The 19645-nt window shown below is 51.9% G+C and overlaps 1 protein-coding gene across 1 annotated transcript in view; it reads right to left on the bottom strand.

Moving 5' to 3' along the window:
- Window positions 1-19062, bottom strand: part of Syne3 (spectrin repeat containing nuclear envelope family member 3) — an 81574-nt gene extending 62512 nt beyond the window's left edge. The window contains exon 1 of the mRNA XM_038337983.2: window positions 18976-19062. The gene's annotated coding sequence lies outside the window, so the exon portion shown is untranslated. The remainder of the gene's footprint in view (window positions 1-18975) is intronic.
- Window positions 19063-19645: the final 583 nt, after the last annotated feature.

Here is a 19645-nt window from a genome sequence, read left to right as displayed (position 1 = left end):
ATCCTGACTCGGAAACGGGTCCGTGTGTGTCTGTTGCCAGCAACGGTGCCAAGCAGTGAATCGGTAACCCACATGCGGAAGTGAGTCACAGGCAATGCAGGGGGGCTTCCTTTTTGAGTCAGAGCAGGGCTTCCCCTCTCACCCAGAAGGCTGCAGAGATAGACAAGGTGGCAGCTTAGCCCCATCGGGCTGCCCTGTCCCTGTGAGTATCTGTCCCTGATGTAGAGACAAGCATGACAGCATACATGGCTTGGACTTAGAGCTGCTGGGCCTGGTGAGCCTCCCTCAAGTAGTCCCAAAGTACATGGCTGCCCATGAGTCTACAGGGGCATTGGCCTGGCCTAGGACGACAGCTAAGCAACACTGAGCGTGGCCCTTTCATCCCACATACAAGGACCGGTGGAGACACTGTATCCCTGAGTAGTCACCTGGGTGCTGAGCCTCTCATCTTCCCACGGGTACCATGGTCAGCATCTCTTTTCTCCTAAGCTTGGGAGACGCCAAATTCATCTGATGATGAATCACATTTCAACGCCCACTCAAGGCTGGGGGGCCAGAGATCACAGAGGTGAACAAGTAGGATCCTGTCACCCCAACAACAGAGCCCTGCTCTCAGCTGACCCTGACCCGACCACTCAGCTTCTTCCCTCTACGGGAAAAAGAGCACCTGTTCTGAGGACTCCCCACACCTGTGCCCCACATCTCCAGTCTGAGACACAACCTTCAGGGACCCACCACCAGAATATAAATGTCCTTTAGAAGTGCTCAATAATATCGCTTTTCCAAGATGGATCATTGTTGGGCTTCTGGAGGGGTCACCAGGTGCCAGGTCCAGCCGTCACTCTAAGTAGCGTTTTGGCATGTTTCTCTTCCGGGGAGAATGTCTAAAATGTTCATGAACCTCCTAGGGTTTCTTTTTTTTATTACGTATACAATATTCTGTCTGTGTCTATGCCTGCAGGCCAGAAGAGGACACCAGACCCCATTACAGATGGTTGTGAGCCACCATGTGGTTGCTGGGAATTGAACTCAAGACCTTTGGTAGAGCATGCGATGCTCTTAACCTCTGAGCCATCTCTCCAGCCCCCCTCCTAGGGTTTCTGACCCATGGAAAACTAACATGCTTGCTACAGTGATAACTAACAATTAGTTATTACTGTAAATGTTCCAGAATGTTCCATAGAGGAGATACCCTGAGCTCTCCTTAACCTTTCCTGATTGCTGAACGGACATGCTCTTATATTTTTGGTTGTGAGTCTAGCCTTTAATGGCTGAGCCATCTCTCCAGTCCGGTCATGCTCTCTATATTCAGATTTGTCAGTCTAACTGGATCATGTGTGAATTTATCTTTTGCTTAACCTCTGGTGAACCCCAGGACCCTCAGATCGGGAAGCACACCCCTTCCCGTCTAAGCCACTGTAGACCCACAGGCACCTTCCCTATCAGGAGCCACTGCTGGTTTTTGCTTTCTGTATAGCACGGGGCATTTTAATCAACAAAACACCATTTGTGGTCACTTGGGCTGAGCAGCCTGGCTAACAAAGACTAGCACAGAGCTAAGTCTGGGTGGTGTGGGCTGCTGGGTGGAGTAGGAAACACCTGAGTTATAGCCTGAACGGTACACCAGGTTTATCCTGCACAGGGGTTCTCAAAGGCCGACTCCCCAGGACCCCTCCTCATAACTGACCAGAGTCAGACAGCAGGGCCAGGTGGCCTGAATTCAAGCCTGACTTTAACGCTTTCTCAGTCAATGGGTGCCATGCCTCCAACTACAACCTGCTGGCTGCTGCCCCGAAGACTGATACTGGTAAAATGCTTAAATCTGTGCCCTGCCGGCACACAGTGGGTGCTGCCGACGTGTTTGTTAAATTATACATTCACCAAACGCCTGCGCTGTTGAGAGGGGAGAGCAGAGGTGCGACAGATTAGTCCAGCGAAAGGAAAATATGTGGCATCCATCCCGTGGAATATTCGGGGCCATTTGCCGCAAGAAATGTGATGTGATATTTGGGCCAGCAGGGCTGAGAGACGAGGCAGGCTGCCAAACAGTGGGCTTCTGTGCCAGCCAGAGGAGAAACCGAACGGTGTGCTCTTGCGCCAGCCAGAGAAGGAACCGAACGGTGTGCTCCTGTGCCAGCCAGAGGAGGAACTGAACGGTGTGCTCCTGTGCCAGTCAGAGGAGGAACTGAACAGTGTGCTCCTGCGCCAGCCAGAGGAGGAACCGAACTGTGTGATCCTGCACCAGCCAGCCAGCTTTCCTGGAAAGGGCCAGACAGTAAATATGCCCTGTGGTCATGTGGTCTCTGTCACCGAACCGGCCTCGGGGTGTGAGAGCAGCTGCAGATGACCCCTGAAGGAGCTGGCTGTGTTCCAACAACAGCTGATTGACTAGAGCGGGTGGTATCTGGCCAGTGGACCACCAATGTCAACCCTACTGGGCACATCCTACTTGCGTCAGAAACTGATGGGGATGGAAACAAACTTGGACAACAGAGCAGAGGAATCCTCAGCGCATTCAGAATGCAATCTGGCTGCTGGTGGTAGCAGCCTGAAGCCCTGCTCTAGGGTCATCCTCAGCTACAAAGGAGACCAAGGCTAGCTTGGGCTATATGACACCTCTTCTCTGATAATAATAACAACAACAACAACAAATAAATGTCCTTAAAGTGATAGAAGCAAAGAGGTATTTTAATCGATCTTGATTATAAGCAGATGTGTGTGTGTGTGTGTGTGTGTGTGTGTGTGTGTGTGTATGCACGTGCTTATGCTCAAGAGCGTACATGTCCCCAGGTAGCTGAGGAGACCAGAAAAGATCAGATCCCCTGAAGCTAGAATTATAGGTGACTGTGAGACTCCAGACACGGTTGCTAGGTATGAACACTCAGGCGCTCTCTGAGAGCAATAGACTAAGCCATCTCTCAGCCCCCAGTTGTTTATTTGAAAAGCCTTTGGTGGGCAGTGGTGGCAGAGGTCACTATTAATTCCAGCAGTGCCCACCAAAGTGGCAGTGGCTGGCAGATCTCTGTGAGGTCGAAGCCAGCCTGATCTACAGAGCAAATTCCAGGACAGCCAGAGGCACACAGAGAAATCCTGTCTCAGAAAAATAATAATAACAACAATTAATAAAGAAAGAAAGAAAGAAAGAAAGAAAGAAAGAAAGAAAGGAAGGAAGGAAGAAAGGAAAGGAAAGCTTTTAAGTTAACAGAGCAAGTGAGTTCAAGCTCCCTAGATGTCCAGCACAGGTTACAGAGTCAAGCACAACATTCTCCGCCTGCTGTCTAGAAACCAGACAGCTTCCAAGTCCTAGGACTGGCAACTAAATCCGGCTTCCTCACCTACTGACTATATGACCTCAGGGTATTGACCTTTCTGGTGCTTCATTTCCTTAGGTGGAATGTGAGTGGCTTCACTTTCAGTCTGAGGAAACTGGAGGTTCTCAGGTCCTATAAACTAGCCTGGAGCACTTGGTTTCACTTGAGTCAATAAAAGGGCCAGTCTGGGAGTGGAGGAGGGGAGAACCTAAAAGGTAGGGATGGACAAGAGGCACACCAGATACCTGCTAGTTTCTCAGAGAATCTTCCAGGGTGTGTGTGTGTGGGGGGGGGTGGCAGACTCTTCTGAGGAACTAGCTGTGGAGTTCTTCCAACAGCCCCACAGCAGGAAGCCCAGGCTGCTCAGCAAAGCCTCTCTCTCCTTCTCTGCCCTTGTCACCCACTTCCTATTGCCTGCCTTCCATCCAACTTGGCTGCTGGTAGCAGGATTCCCAAATAGCTCCCAGGTTCAGCCCACCTTGCCTCTGCATCTGTGGGCCCCTCCTTTTTCCCTGCTTCCCTAGTTTCTGTAAGCTAACATCACTGCTTCCTGGGAACGTCTACCAGTGTCCAGCAGTGGTGGGCACCTAAGCTCCTCCAATCCTCCTCCTACTCTTTGAATAGACAAGAGATCCACAGACAGGTACAGAGAGTGGTGAAGTAACCTGAGCAAGGTCACACAGCAAGTCACAGGGCTGCCTCGCCCTTCCCACAGTCCCTTGGGGGAGGGGCAGGCCTGAGTCTTCTCCGCCCAGCCACAAAGAGGTGGGAGGAGCGAGTCCATCCCCAGGCACATGCCCTGGGCTTCACATAGACAGGTGGCCAGTCTGATGTCCCCAAGCCCTGGCAAGAGCAGGTACATTCTATTTATAAATCCCCACTGCCTGCCAGCCATGACATGACGGTGCTCTGCAGGTCTTGCTACAAGTTGGGTGACAGAAATTCCCATGTACTTCTCACATGGCCACGGTGTCATCTAGCAGCGTCAGCAGAATGGGGACTATTTCAAACCCCTTGGCAGTAGAAGTGTGAACCTCCCCCAGGATCCTAGGTAGTGGTTTGTGTTCCAAAGCCTGACTGCACTGGCCTCAGCCTCAGACCCTCCTTTCTCCCTTTCCCTCCCCCTCCCTCTGTGAAGGCTATTGGGTGAACTTCCAGTCAGACCCAAGGAAGAGAGGGGTGCTGCCTGCTGTGTGCGGAGCTGAGAGTTTACCCAGCACCCTCGCTCTCTTCAGCCAGGGGGAGCTGGAGGGCTCAGCCTCTCCCTGGAGCAGCTGAGGGCACCCACCTAGATGGTGAGAAAGGATGGTCAGCATGTGAGCCCTCTGGGGGGGGGGTGGAGCATGCATACACACACACACACACACACACACACACACACTGTGCACACAAACCCATCTGGCTTTCTAAACTATCTTCTCTCTCCTCTTAGACAATGCTGGCTTTGATTTGAGTTCCTGGAAGAAACTGACAGGCTTTGCATAAAAGGCAAATGCCATGGTCCCCAAGTGAACCCACAAAGAGAAAATTGCCACCAGTTTGTGGGAGGATGCATTCTTTTGATCACACAGGAAGGCCCGGGCCTATGCTTCTTGCTGCTTCCCCTATAGTTATTAAGCTGTTGGCATGGGTTCCAGGCCCAATCACTTGTGTGTGTGTGTGTGTGTGTGTGTGCATGTGTGTGCACACACATGCGGGCACATATAAGCACACATGGGTGTGTGATGGGGGAGGGGTGTGTGTGCCACAATGCCCGTGAGGAGGTCAGAGGACAGTTTCCTGGAGTCGGCTCTCTCTACCCTTCCTGGGTTCCCGAGAGCTCATAGGTGGTGTGGCCTTTAAAGGAAACACCTTTCCCTGCTGAACCCTCTTAGCATCTGGGCCTGGCAGCACTTACCATCTGCTGGAAGTTTGTTTACTGACTTACCTACTAATTACCAGGCCACAGGCATCCCAGGAGCTGCAAATATGGCCTAAAACATTTATAAATGACAACATCATAGTGTAATGTCGCAAGGCTAGACACACACTGGGGAGATAGCTAAGTCTTCAGAGTACTTATCACACGAAAGTGAAGATTTGTGTTCTGTGGTGGTGTGAAGGAAAATGGCCCCCATAGGTTCACAGGGAGTGGCATTATTTGAAAGGATTAGGACAAATGGCCTTGTCAGAGGAGGTGTGGCCCTGACGGGAGGAAATAAGTCACTGCAGGGGGGGAAAGGGTGTTGTTTCTAATGCTCAAGCCAACTCCGTTGTGCCTCTCTTCCTGCTGATCTAGGTGTAGAACTCTCTGTTACCTCTCCATGTCTCCCTGTGCACTGCCATGCTCCCTGCCATGACAACGATGGACTAAACCTCTGAACTGTAAACCAGCCCCAATTAAATGTTTTCCCTTATAAGAGTTGGTCATGGTGTCTCTTCACAGCAACAGAAACCCTAACTAAGACAAGCACCATTCCCTAAATCCACATAAAAAGCTGGGTATGGTAACATAACCATAATCCCAGCGATAAGGAGGTAGAGACAGGATGGTCTCCTGGTCACGCAGCCTACTAGGCAAGCTCCAGGCCAGTTAGAGACCCTGTCTCAAAAACCAAGATGGAATGACACACAAGATTGACATAACCTACACAGACAGACAGACATATACACAGACAAAAAAAAAAAAAAGAAGGACATCTCTGAACTCTAGTTCCTTCTAGAATATCAATTCCAGGGCAACCACAACTTTTCCAGTCTTGCTCATCACTCAGTCCCCCCACCCATGACAGTGCCTAGCACGCAGGACATCTGTATGCAAAGAATCTCCACTGGGAAAGTGAGCTTCATTCATTCTTTAGAGACAGCCTCGAAGGGCTTCCCTGCTGCCCTGCACCATGCTGAGGATCCCCTATGCTCAAAGCAGCCCCAGAGAGAGGTTGAGCCTGGTTTGGTGCAGAGGGGACTCTGTGGGGAGAGGATTCTGCTCAGGGGAGGGGAGACAAGGGACAGGGTGGCTGCACCTCTGGAAGGACAGTGGGGTGGCTAGGGAAAAGGCTCCTACAGAGAGGGAGCTATGACGTGCAAGGCACGAATTTGCTTCAAAGTCACTTATCTCCAGCAAGGAGGAACTAAGGATGCCCGTCTAGCCCACACATCTGCACATTCACAGAGATAACAATTATTAAATGTGCAGTTCCGGACGGGCAGTGTTGGCCCCAGGACAATGACGTTTCCTCCTTCTCAGCAGACTGAGGGACAGGACCTTCGCGACTTCTAGAACAAGGAGGCCCAAGGGGAGGCAATACCCCCTCATATCCATCCCCAGTCAGAACAGCAGGGGTGACCTGAGGTGACCTCCACCATCAGGGTGGCAGCAATGACCTCGAATGATCCATTGGTGCTGGTCTGGTGGGCACTTTTTGGATACTGAGCTCAGGTAAATATTCCCTCTGAGGCAAACTGAGGACAGCTGTAGGCTTACTTCCACTTTCATGTCCCTTCCCAAGGTCCTCCTCCCCTTCCCGCAGCCACTAACAGCGTCCTACAGCCTGTGTGTGTACGTGTGTGTGTGTGTGCGCGCGCGCGCACGTGCACGCACGGGCTCTCAGAGGCAGCCAGGAACCAAGCAGCTTCTCCTGGGGACCACAAGGGAGGCTCTCACCAGGGACCAATGTCTAGGTGTCTCTATACTGGATATAGAAGACCCTGGCTCAGGTCATTCTGCTTCTAAAGACAGCAGCTTCTGGTCAGTCATTGCCTCCTGGGCTAGAGTGTCATCTCCTGAGGCCTCCTCCCAGCCCAGCTTTGACACTCAGAGTGACACTGCCCAGCAAACACACACCCAGTGAACTGAGCATCAGCAAGAGGGAGGACACATCCACCCCCACCCCGACACACACACACACACACACACACACACACACACAAAGGAAAACCAAAGCTAGCAGTGCCTGGTGTACACGCCTGAAATCCAGCACTAAGGAGGCCGAGGCAGGAGAAATGCCACAAGGCTAAGACCAGCCCGGACTGTAAAGCAATTACCAGGCCAGGACTACACAGCCATAGCAAGACTTAAAAATAAATACAACGACTACATAAAAATTAAAAATAAAATTGATGTTGAATTTTACAATAAAAAACACCAGGGTTCAAGCTGGTAAGAGGATCATCTCCTCTGTGTTTCACAACACTTGGGGGACACCATTCTCCCAAATGACCACCCCAGAATCCTGTCCCTTCTAGAACCTTCTTCACTTGTCCAGAAGAAACTCAGAAAAAAACATAATCCTTGAGGCAGAGGCAGGCAGATCTCTGTGAGTTCAAGGCCAGCCTGGTCTACAAGAGCTAGTTCCAGGCCAGGCTCTAGAAACTACAGGGAAACCCTGTCTCGAAAAACCAAAAAAAAAAAAAAAAAAAAAAAAAAAAAAAAAAAAAAAAAATCCTTCCCAAATGTTTGTCTGTAGGCCGGAACTCTGTGGAGCAGTCCCCTCAGTCTGGAGCCGTCCCCCCCGCTGTGGCAGCTGGGGAGGCTCCTCCACAACACTGGTCCTCCAAGAATGTGAGGCCCAGCAGGACAGAGTTATGAGAGCTCTCCCACCCCAGGGTAAAGAAGCTGATTAAATTAAGCCCGTCAGCAAGCTCCCAGATCAATTGGATGTAATCTCCTGCAGGGCCCTGCAAGGGCATTGTTCCCAAAGAGCTGGATATTTGCTGAATAAATGAGTAATTGAGTTACCTCACCTCAGGCCCCTAGACAATCAGCAGACAGCACTAAAACCTACTTCAGACTACTGTGGCTGGACTCAAATTCACGGCAATGTTCCTTTCTCGGTCTTCCTAAACACAGGGATTACAGGTGTAACCCACATGCAATCCTGTCAAGCAGCAGGGCTACCTCCTGACTCAGGGCTCCTGAATGACCAGTTTGCCCATGTGCCAGGGAGGTCCTGGGCACCCGTGGACACCGAAGTCCTGTAATATATTCACCAAATTTATAGGGCAATGGTGACTCCAGGAAAAGATTCTGAGGACCAGATAGAAACATCTCAGAATGCTCTGGATAAGAGGCAACACGCAGTACTGAGAGAAATCTCCACACCAGTACCGAGGGCTGACTAAAGCCAGCCTAGGAAACCCCTTTGTTAACCCGCAGCCACTCACCCTTGTGTCCCAGCTCTCTGCAGAGTCCTGGGCTATCATCACCTGAGGTGAGGGCTGCTCCAGGGCATTGGCCCCACCCTTTGGCCACTTGTACACAGGACACGCCTGGACAAGCACACACTCGGCATCCCAGCACGCTGCAGGGCTGCCCTGCAAGCGTGTCTCAAAGGGATGAATGGAGCTGACCACAAAAGTGTAGATTGTGCCTTCAGTCCCTCCTGACTTAAGTTCATTCTGAAAGGAAACTTTTTATCTTTGCCTCAAATAGGGAAGCAGGACCAATGGCATATCTATTACACATCCTAAGAAATCAATGGGCTGGGGATAGTACCTCTCTCTGGATGCTGTCTCTAGTTTGCACGGAAACCTGCTTCTTGACAGAGAGGAGTGATGGAAAGAGGACAAATTAGTGCCACCCTGAAGTGTCCCAGGCTGTCCCAGGCTCACTCAGGACTCTCAACTATTCCCACTCATCAGAATTGCTTGGGAGTGTTCAAAAGAAACAAAGAAGCAACCTCACTTCCAGAGATTGCTAATTCTGCTGGCCCATTAGCAACCCAAGTGACCATGAAAGTATCCTATAATCAGGACTGTTAGAAAGACCAGAAAGGGCCAGAGGGGTGGCCCAGCTAGCAGAGGGCTTATCTAGCAGACACACAGCCCTGGGCTCAATTCCCAGCACGCCCTATACCAGGTGTGGTGGTGGCACATTCTTGTAATCCCACCACTCTGGAGGTGGAAGCAGGGAGGGGGGTATTGGAGGAGGGGGGTCAGAAGGTCAAGGTTGTCCTTGTCTACACACCAGTGCTCTGAGCCCCTGATACCCAGTTTCTGGGTCAGTCCTGCAATGTCCTTGGTTGGGAGCTCTTCCCTACTCTGAGTTCTACACTGAGAACCAGGAGAATCAAGGATGGAGGTCAGACAGCAGGTCCTACCATGCTGGGTCACACACAAAGGTTAACTACGCAAGAGAAAACGGCAACCGCAATTGGGGTTTGTAGCTTGCATCCTGTCACCTGAGCCGAGGGCAGAGTCACCAGCAGCTGTGCCAGCTCAACTCGGCACAGGTACCCTGGGTAGAGGAGACAAAACTGCTCAGCTTCCTGCAGCCTGTCCTCCCCATCTGGGAGCACCCAGGAAAAGGGGAGGAGTACCCCGGGAGGATGGATGCTCAGGGATCGGGGAAGGCGTGGCCAGCTCCTTGGATAGGTGAGTTAGCCCTGTACAAGAAGGTTATGAGACGGCCAAGATATACTGTCAGTGAGAGAGAATCGGGGTGCTGGCAGGTCTGTCACCCTGTACCTCAGGCCCAGGAATAAATAGAAAGAGGCTGACTAAATAGAAAATGGAACTGACCTTTGCCTAGAGAAATGATGTAAGAAATACTTTGCTCTGTGGGGTGACCGAACACACCCGGACTCCTTGGGGTGGGAGGGTTCACCACACAGACCCATTAAGATGATAAAAGGAGCCCCTCCCTCCCCTCTCTCCCTAAAAGAGGGAGTTAAGGCTCAGAGAGACTGCTCTTGGGTGAAATGAAAAGGCCTGCTCATCAGCTAGATGACTTCGGCAGGTAAGGAAGAGGGCCTGCCACCAAGGTGGTTACCTGAGTTCCATTCTCCGGATCCATACGGTGGAAACTCCAGAGAGGTTCCTCAGCTGTCCCCTGCACATTATGATATATACACATGAGCGTGTGTGTGTGTGTGTGTGTGTGTGTGTGTGTGTGTGTAGCTTAAAGGCTTTCTGGCCTGCCCAGCCCTGAGCTTCCTCCCTCCAGGTTCTCACCAGCTGGGGTGGCCTATGTTTAGAGCACCCTTCTTACCCATCAAACTGTTCCCACGGAGCAGCGGCGCGTCCCTGGCATCTTGCTACCCATTCCATCTCAGCCAAGGTCAAGTACATTGGTGGAATGTAGTTGTCCAGGGTGCGTGGGTTACAGGGCGGAAGAGCCCAGATCCCAGCCACAAACACGTGTCTCTCTGGCTTCCAGACCACAGCCAGCTCCTGCTAGGAGCTTCATGACTAACCTTGCTGCTTCCTGTGGGTGACAGGCACAGGAACTCACAGGGCCTTCCTCGGTCCTCTTTACTGAAGCCAAAACTTTGCCCAGGAGTAGCCAGCCTGGGCATCTGGGTGGTTTTACCCAGAGAGAAGAAGCAGAAATAAGAGAAGCCACCAGGGAAAAAAAAATTGAATCCATTCCTTATTCCTTAAAATCATTCCCAAAAAAAGTTGGAGTTTAAAGTCCATAAATAGACAAGCAAGCAAATTACACAATCAGGCTGGCTGCCTGGTGCTAGGTGAACGACCAGCCGTTTAACCTGGCAAGCTCAACTGGCTCACGTGCCCAACTACAACCTCCACCCTGTGGTCAGCAAGTCTCAATGGCTAACCAACAAGTTGCAAGTGGAGTTCTGGAGAAAAAGAGGGCGGGACCAGGGAGGGTGCTCCAGGGTGGGGCTCTTGCTCTGGGGGACCTGTGGCATTCCTGGGCCCATGCATGGTCTTGGGGGAAAGGATTTCCTCTGAGGATGGGCTTGGGGTAGGAGAGGCCCTGGAGCTCCAGAGGAGCTGCCCGGCTGGAAGGCTGAAGTCTAGGTAGGTTTGCCCTACGCTTTCACAATCAAACTGTGATGCCTGGATCCCGGCACCTCTATTCAAGCCCTAACTCCGCTGGCACCTGACGATGACAAGGGCGGGTTATTTAACCCTCTGTCCAGCAGGGATAGCGTCAGCACACCTCTCTGAAGTGCCATGGGATGAGGAGAAGCGGTAAAGAACACAGTGTGCAACACTGGCCCGCAGCAAGTGCCCGCGAGAGGCTGGCTGTCATGGCAGATGGGGCCGGAAATCTCCTACGTGACCCAGCCCGTCCATCACTGCAATCCGCAGGCATAGTCAATCGTTCAGTCTACAGTCAAGGATGCAACCAGACAGACAGAAAACACTTGCATTTGTCCAGAGTGGACTTACTTTTTATTTTTCCCTAAATACACAGCCTAGGAACAAGTCATGTGGCATCTACCTTGGGTTGGGAGTGTAAGTAACCTAGAGAAGATTTCAAGATCATGAGAGCCGGTGTGATGGTTCATGCTATAATCCCAGCCCTAGGGAACTGAGGCAGGAGGATTCCAGTGAGTTCCAGGTCAGCCTGAGCTCTACATTAAGAACTGGGAATAAGTGCTGCTTGCCTGTAATTCTAGCACTTGAAGTCTGAGGCAGGAGAATTTCAAGTTCTAGACAGGTTTGGCTTTTAGATAGAGACCCTGTCTAAGAGCAAACAGAAGCACACTAAAAAGAAAAGCGGGGGGGGGGGGGGGAGGCAGGCAGGCTGGAGAGATGGCTCAGCAGTTAAGAGCACTGGCTGCTCTTCCAAAGGACCCGAGTTCAATTCCCAGCACCCAAATGGCAGTTCACAACTGTCTGTAACTCCAGTTCCAGGGGAGATCTGACACCCTCATACAGACATATATGTAGGCAAAACCCCAAATGTACATTAAATAAATCCTTTTTAAAAATAAAAGGAAAGAAAAGGGGGGAAGTTGTGTGTATTTTATATGAAATTACACAAGGGCATGTTTTATAGACAGGTCTGCGTGTCATCAATCTGGTGTCTGTTATAGTTACTCGTATCCACATGACTGGATGTAGAATCGCTATGGCAACGAACCTCTGTGGCTAAAAAGGTGTTCCCAAAAAGGTCTACCTGAGGAGGAAGATCCCTAAGGATGAGCAGCAGCACTCACGGACTAGGGTTCTGAGCTGAATTAAAAGGGGAAAAGGAGAAGGCAAGCCAAGCATGCCACGCCTTCCCTGCCAATAACAGACTGTACCCTCCAACCCCCAGCCAAGATAAACCCTCCCTTCTTTAAGTTGTTCCCACAGGGATTCTGTAACAACTCAACCAGTATCCTCAGGGTTCCTGGAACCAGCCTTCTGGAGATGCCAGAGGGAAACTATATACGGAGTCGCAAAGCTGGCTGGTGTCGGTCCCTGCCCTGTGTCACTCAAGTTCCTGTAGCGGAGATAGACAATAAACACAGCTGTGGGCCGGGAGCTCCCATTTCAAACAGTGCTCAGTGCTGAGATGACAGAGACCCAGTGATAAAACAGACCTTGCTGGTGAGTGCTGGAAGGCTACTGTGTGGACAGAGAGCTCTCTCGGGGACCAGAACCAGGCTCTGAGACCCAAATGGAAAGGCAGGGGTGGGGGCTCCCAGCAAAGGAGAGGAGTTGGGTGTGCCCCACCAGTGAGGTCAAGACACTGTCAAAGTTCCAGTGCTGAGCTTCAGAGCTCCCAGCGCAGACAGCAGACAGACCCCAGTGACATGGGTAGTGAGGGATGAAGACAGGTGTCACGGCTTATCTTGTCTTCCCTCCAGGGCTCACGGAGGTTCTGAGGAGCCTGGAAACATTAGGGTCTGCCCCTCCCACTTCATTCCCCAGCCCGGAGCATGTGTTCCCTTAGCATTCGTCAGGTCTGATTTAGGCCGGAAAGCCTTGGGTCTAAGACATAAGAATAATTGCCTCTCTCTGGGCCACCAGCGAGCTGTGAAGATGAATGGGCGACAGGCAGGTGGGAAGCCAGACCATTGATTAAATATCAATAACAATGTACAAAAGAACAGAAAACAGAAATCATAACCTGATGGAATCTTCTAGGAGGCGATGTCTACCACGTGGTGGAGGAATGGCAGGAGAAGGGAAGCTGGCAGAAGTAATTGGTTGCCACAGGTGGTCAGAATGAATGTGGGGCTTTGTGGGACCCAAATGCAGCCCTGGGGGCAGGAAGGAGGGCAGACCCAACACTCAGGGAAAGGGAGAGAAGCCTAAGAAATCTATTCCTTTCTGGGTGGGTGGCACACTGCAGAGGCAAATCTCAGGTCCCCCAAACACATATTGCTAGGCTTCCAAGTGAGCAAACTCCTCAAAGAGCTAAGTAGAGCCTCCCACCTTCAAGGCAGGCAGCTAAGAGGGGCGAAGGTCAAATGTTAGCTCCTCCCATCAAGGAGGAGAGAGGCAGACTCAGTGAGTCAGGCTATGGTATTATTCTAGTAAATGTTTCTTGGGAGGGGTTCAGCCATTTCAGAGCTTACATAAAACCTGAGGCTTAATTGGAGTCCCACCACTCCCAGCTCAGTGCTGATGGCTGGAGCCTAACCCAGTAAACCAACCTGCCCATCTTCATGTGGCCATGACGTCACACCACCTACCGTCAGCAATGGCGCAGAGTACTGCAGAGTACTAGGGAAGGTGTGTGAAAGAGAGGGCACGGGGTGGGAGTCAGGAGGTTCATCGCTGACCCTGAGGACCAAAAGACTTGAGCCAGTCAGGCTGGGAAGCTGGCTTCAACGGTAAATTGCTTGCTTTGCTGGCATGATGACCTGAATGTGATCCCTGAAACCCACATTTTTCCAAGAGATGTTTGGTGGCACACACTTGCTAACCCCAGTGCTGGGTGTGCAGCAGTCAGGAATAACCCTGGGAGGAGGCAGAGACAGAAAGAATGCTCGGGCTTCTTGGCCAGCCAGGCCCACTTCAGGTCAGTGAAATATCCTGTCTAAAAACCAAGGTGGCCAGCTCCTATGGAACAACTTCCCAGGTTGATGTCTGGCCCCTACATTCCATACATTCTCTCTCTCTCTCTCTCTCTCTCTCTCTCTCTCTCTCTCTCTCTCTCTCTCTCTCTCTCTCTCTCTCTCTCTCTCTCTCTCTGACCTGACCTCCTGTGTTCAAAGCACAGGGGCACTAAGAATACCTTATGCATAAGGTTCCTAGGAAACATAAGCACACAGGTACCTCTCCAGCGGGCAGGCAGGAAGAACACCTTCCGGTGGGAACAGAGAAGGTTGCTAGGAATCTGAGGGTGCCCCAGACACACCGGGACAAAACCAAGCAGACCTCAGGTGCACCCTGCCTCTGTCCTGCAGACTGCATGTTCTGTGCGTGGGGCAGTGTGGCCAGGCGGGAGCTGTCAGCTCAGAGAGTCCTGCAGCATGACAGCTACAAGGACCCCGCCCATCTGTCTTCTACAAGGCCACTTCCCTGTGGCCTGCCAGGCTGGGCTGGCCAGACTTTCTGCTTCTTGGCAGTGAAAACAATGTGTTCAGAGCCCAGCACATGAGAAAACAAAACAGCCATCTTCTCAGATCTCGCTGCGGGTTCTCTTGCCCTACCCTCACCTGCAGCGGGATTTGGAGGAAATCGCCCACCTCTGTGAACCTGTTTCCCCGGCAACAGCAAACCAGGACTGACCATACCCAGAACATTGTGCAGTCTGGGAATGAATTATCAAATAGGAGGAGAAAGAGCAGCTGCCTTAGTGGACTCGGAAACAGGACTCTCAGCCAAGCTCGTGTACCGCCTTTGGTGAGGTTTCTGCTCATGAGTCACCTTGCTCGCTATGGCTCCCCCAACATCTTCAGTCAAATCAATGTCATCTCTGACCCGACACCTGTGCCTCCCTGCCTGCCCTTAGGAGGCGGCTGCAGTCCCAGGGCGACAGGCTAGCGTGACAGGTGGTATCCCCATGAGAGTCACGCACAGGTGTGGCTAGCCATTGTGCACTGTCCTCCGTATGTACATTCGAGTCCTATGTTGACCTTGGCCAGGGCATTTCTCTGGGTTGTTAAACCAGCAAACTGGACCAGGTGACCTGAGGTCCCTCCCAGCTCAAAAAATGTCACGATTCGTGATTTGGAAACGCAAATCATTAGGCCAGAACTTGAAGACATTCTGTTTTTATTTTGAGATTCCCAGCTGTGCCACTGCCAGGTGTTGCAGGACAAATGGAGAGGGAGACTGTGTCCCCGCAATAAAGGGAACTCATGTGTCACACAAGGGATTGTTTGTTCTTTTAAACCCAGCCAGATGAACATTTGAGTCCAGTGAATAATTTTCTAAAAGACTCAGAACATGCTTATTATCTTGCAGTTTTTTATACTATGTAAGATTTGATGTAATGGGCAGTAAAGCTCCTATTTGTAATGATGGAATATGAAAATACTTTAAAATATACATGGAGATGGCTTGGCTAAAGCACTTAAGGCAAGCCTGAGAACTTGAGTTCCATCCCCCAGCCCCACATGGTGGAAGGAAAGAACCAAGTCCTGAAAGTTGTTCTTTCATATGTGGGCCACGGCATGCACGTGCATTTACATACAACAGAAGCTGTGATAAACGTTCTTTACACTTTTTAAATATATATACACACAAGGCCTGCACTGGGTTGAAGAAAAAGAACAGAGGAGGGAGCAGGCTCATCTCTCACGTTGTCCCCCACAGCCACAATGGTTTATATTAACACCGCTTGCCCTTTTGTCTTTTATACACCTCCTTACACTGATGTGTCAAGGCATGTCTACAGCCCCAGCACTATAGAGCTGCAGCAGGGGGATCACGAGTTCAAAGCCTGCTCCATCTACATATCAAGACGCTGTCTCAAAATAAACAAGAATGTAGCTCAGTGGGCGGGGTGCTTGCATGGCATTCAGGAGTAACACACACCTGAGATTCTAGGAAGGGGAGGTAGAGACAGGAGTTCAAGGTCCTCCTTAGCTGTCTATCTACTCCAGGGCACCCTAGTTTATAAGAGACCCTCTCTCTTTAAAAAAAAAAAAGCTTCATGTGTAAATTAGGATAGACACAAATACTGTATAAATTAGGACCTGTACAAATGCTTAGCAAAAGATTGAAAAGTGACCTCTTTCCTAAGGGCCAACATTCTTCTAGTCCTGCTCCTTATCACGCCATGGTGGCACGTGATTTCCGGTTAAGGAACTCTATTCCCACACTTCTTAGGGATGCCCTTCATTCAGCTCACCGTCATCCTAGAGTTTCAAGTTTCCTCAGCAGCTCCCTGCTGGACTAAGAAGATGCTAGGCATCTGCAGTTTGGACACCTGGCAGAGTGGGGTCCCAGTGACACTATGTCCTAAGGGCAGTAGGAAGACAAGCAAGAGTATGGGCCTGGACTGCTGCCTCTGGTAGGCTCCCCCAAGCATCACCCTGACTTCTTTTCTCAGCAACCGGAAGGGGGTGGCATCCTCTTAGAGATGAAATCAGGGCTCTGGATTTGGAGACCTTTTCCTATCCGATTCCCAGCTGCACGGTCTCAGGAATGGTTACGAAGCCCAAAGTTAAGAATCCTGAGGTTGGGAGGTGTCATATCCCTTACAGAAATCTGTTCCTCCTGGGTCCTGTCTTGGCACTAAAACAAAGTGGTGTTACAAGGGAGTGGGGGTGGTCACAATCCATTTTTTCATTTCTTCCCATCAATGTCTTGATGGTGACTGGGACCTGCCTGATCTGCAGTTTCCCCAGTGGCTAGCATACAACATTGTCCTTGGACTGTCCAATATAGGAGGTGTAAAGTAATGAACAACATTGAGTCAAAGGTCTAGAGTTCAAACACGACCGGCGACTCAAAGGTCTGCCTGCAGTCCAAACCCTGGGACACAGCCAGGGAATAGCACTATCGGTCCCTTATCTGTAGTTGCCAGTAATGGCATCCTTGCCTCTCGCCAGGGACACAGGAAGTAAACAACAGGACACATTAATCCTAAGACTCCACAGCCACACCTGAATGCCCTATAAATTCTCTCTGGTCTCCCTCCTCCCAGAATCAAGGACAGGCTTCCAATAGTGAGAGGACCCCAGGGGAGTGATTCAGACAGATTTGGGGAAATTAAGACAAAGAGGAAAGAGGCATAGCAGAGCCCTTGGGTATCCTGATCAACGCGCGCGCGCGCGCGCGCGCGCGCACACACACACACACACACACACCTTTGCTACATCCATCCACACCCCAGGAAACACTGTGAATATCTCGCCTACTGCTCATAATACCTCATGACAAAGGGACTATGGGGAGCTGGGGTGCCCCCTTTTCTGAAACTGACAAGTGAAATGACCAGCCTAAGGCCGTATACTTAGGTGAGGCCAAAGTGGCATCTGATTTGGTCACCCCCATCCCTTACAGCAAGATGACACAGGAGACCAGAGGCCTCTGGGCTTACAGACTCCAGGGACCTTTGGAGGCAATGGTCCCCCTGCCCAGTCATGCCTTCCAGAGTGGCCATACCAGGATCCCTCAACAACCACAGGTCTCTATCATTAGGCAAAGGGGCTCTCCAGGCAGGGCTGGGTCCATAGTCACTCCAAAACATGCAAAGCCCCCAAGGAGGGTAAACAGCTGTTCCCATGGAGACAGAACAACTCTGCCACACCCTGAGATCTTTTCAGGACTGAGGAGATAAACGATCCTGGGTTCGCATCCCTCCCTCAGTGACTCCAGAAATAAGGCCTCCTGGTACATTCCTACACAGCCACCCCCAGAGGGGCCTCTCTGGCTCCCGGGGAGCAGCTTGGCTCAGCTGTAACTGTCAGCAGGCCAGAGGGAATATGCCAGCCCACGTGTCGGAGTGTCGGTCCAGAGCACAGTTCATAGGAAAGCAAGCAAAACAGTCCGTTGGCACAGATGCACCTTCCTGCCTCCTAGCTCCTGACCTCTGTGAGAGATCGGCTCTCCCTCCCTCTTCCCCTACTCCCCCCAGCAAGAGGCAAAGCTAAGCCCTTTCATAGAGCCAAGTTCCCGTGCAACGTGGATCCTGGTTGTGCCGCCTTGAGCAGGTCACGCCCCCTTTCTCAACGTGTTTCTTCTTTTCGGGGTAGATGAAAGGGGCTGTCCAGTTCGGTTACAGAGCCAGTGTGACACACAGTTCCCCGCCAAGAAGACGAGTCGCTTTTTCCCACACATGAGGTACGACGTGTGCCCTCCGTGGCACTAAAACCACCCCACAAGCATACTTTACCTACTCATTCTAGAAAGAAGACATCCTTACAGAGATGAAGCAGGTCTCTAAGACACTGGGAAAGTGTCCCAGAGCCAGAGATTAAATGTTACAACCCTTGGAACAGTTTTGAAGCACGGGCCAGCCAGGCTGTGTGAGACACCCGGCCTGGGATCGCTCTCCAGATCGACTGACTTCAAATGAAGCCAACATCTAGTTCCCTCCGTTAGAGAGGTAGGAGGGGGATCAGCGAGACTGTGCCGCTCGCCCAGCGAGGTAGGTGGCAGAAGGAAAGGAAACGAAGCGCACCGGGTGGGACTTCCCTTCCTCTCTGTGCTCTCTCAGGCTCTCCTGCTCGAGCTCGTGGTCCCCAGAAGGGGACTTTCCGGGCCCCTGGGACATGAGAGCGCATTAGCAAGTCTTCCGGCCTCTAGAGGTAAAGAGGGAAGACACCTGGCCCCCAGGACGCGCTACCCCAGGCACTGCGGCGTTTTGCCGCCGAGTCTCTAGGGTGCCAGGATTTCGCAGCGGGTGAAGCGGTTGCATTTGAACCAAAGCCCCGCCCGCCCGCAGCTGTCACGCTGGCCGCCACCCCCGCGCTCCTCCCGGGGTCCCCAGACTTCCCGCGGCGCCGATCTCCTGGGACGCGTCAGGACAGGGGTGCGCTGGGGACCCTGACGCGACCCTCCCCGAACCGGAGCGGCCTCCCGCCTCCCTGACCGCACTCACCGTGCCCTGAGCTTGCGGAGCGCGGCGCCGCGGGCTGCTGGGCCAAGTCCCTCCTGCGCCCTGCGTCCCTGGCGGCTCCGGGGCGGGGCGGGGCCGGGCCGGGCCGGGGCGGGGGACACCGCGACTGCCCCGCCCCCTTACGGACCCGCCCGAGCCCCGCCCGGAGCCCCGCCACACAGCAGAAGGGGAACCAAGGCTGAGGACGAATCTCACCGCTACGAGTCACAAACCTAAAGTACAAGAGGGCGGGAATACTGTGTCCATGCCTAGAGGGTCTACCAATCCGATCCGGGATTTTCTTCACCTGTTCCAACCCATTCCAGAGAATTGTGGGGACCACCCAGGAGGAGACAGATCTGGGGAGGTAATTCTTCCGCCTCTCCATACTTGGGGAGGGCATCAGAGGATGGCAGGTATTGCCCTCACAAAGCAGAGCAGGGAACACAGACAAGGTCACCAAATACAAGAATGAAACGACATCCCTCAGTCAACCTAATAGAAGATACTCTACCCATCTCTTCCCACTCCCCAGCCCACTAGCCACCCATACAGTGAACCTCACACTAAACCCAAGACCCAAGAATGTCCATCACCTTTCTTTGTTGACCCAGCCCCTGCTCAGCACCCTCCCACACCATTGGTCAATCCCTGTTTCAGACTCCACCCCTCT

Source organism: Arvicola amphibius, chromosome 7 (genome assembly GCF_903992535.2).
Source record: "Arvicola amphibius chromosome 7, mArvAmp1.2, whole genome shotgun sequence".
Lineage (NCBI taxonomy): Eukaryota > Metazoa > Chordata > Mammalia > Rodentia > Cricetidae > Arvicola > Arvicola amphibius.
Note: the sequence above shows the minus strand (reverse complement) of the source record. Positions and strands in the feature narration are given on the sequence as shown.